The following is a 367-nucleotide window of genomic DNA, read 5'->3' on the forward strand; positions in this document are numbered from 1 at the left end:
AAGGGGGGTAAAAAAAAAGGGGGGGGGAGGGGAATTTAAAGGGAAACGAAGAGGGAAGGGGGGAAAAAAAGAAAGGCGAAGATGAAAAATTAAAAGAGGGGAAATCAAAAAAAGTGAAAAACCAAGAAGTTAAAAAAAAAGGGGCAATGAAATAAAAAAAGAAAACATTGGACAAACTAAAAGGAATAAACAACAAAACAAACCAAAACAAATGAAAAATAAAAAAAAAAAGACAAAAGACCAAGCAAATATAGACTGAAACAAACACAAAGAAGAAAGAAAAGAAAAGAAAGCGGGAAAAAAGAGAAATAAGATCTAGGGTCAAAGTAGGAGGCTGACAAAATATCGTAGCGAGGAAATAGAAAGG

This window comes from Penaeus monodon, chromosome 42 (assembly GCF_015228065.2).
Source record: "Penaeus monodon isolate SGIC_2016 chromosome 42, NSTDA_Pmon_1, whole genome shotgun sequence".
In the NCBI taxonomy this organism is placed as follows: domain Eukaryota; kingdom Metazoa; phylum Arthropoda; class Malacostraca; order Decapoda; family Penaeidae; genus Penaeus; species Penaeus monodon.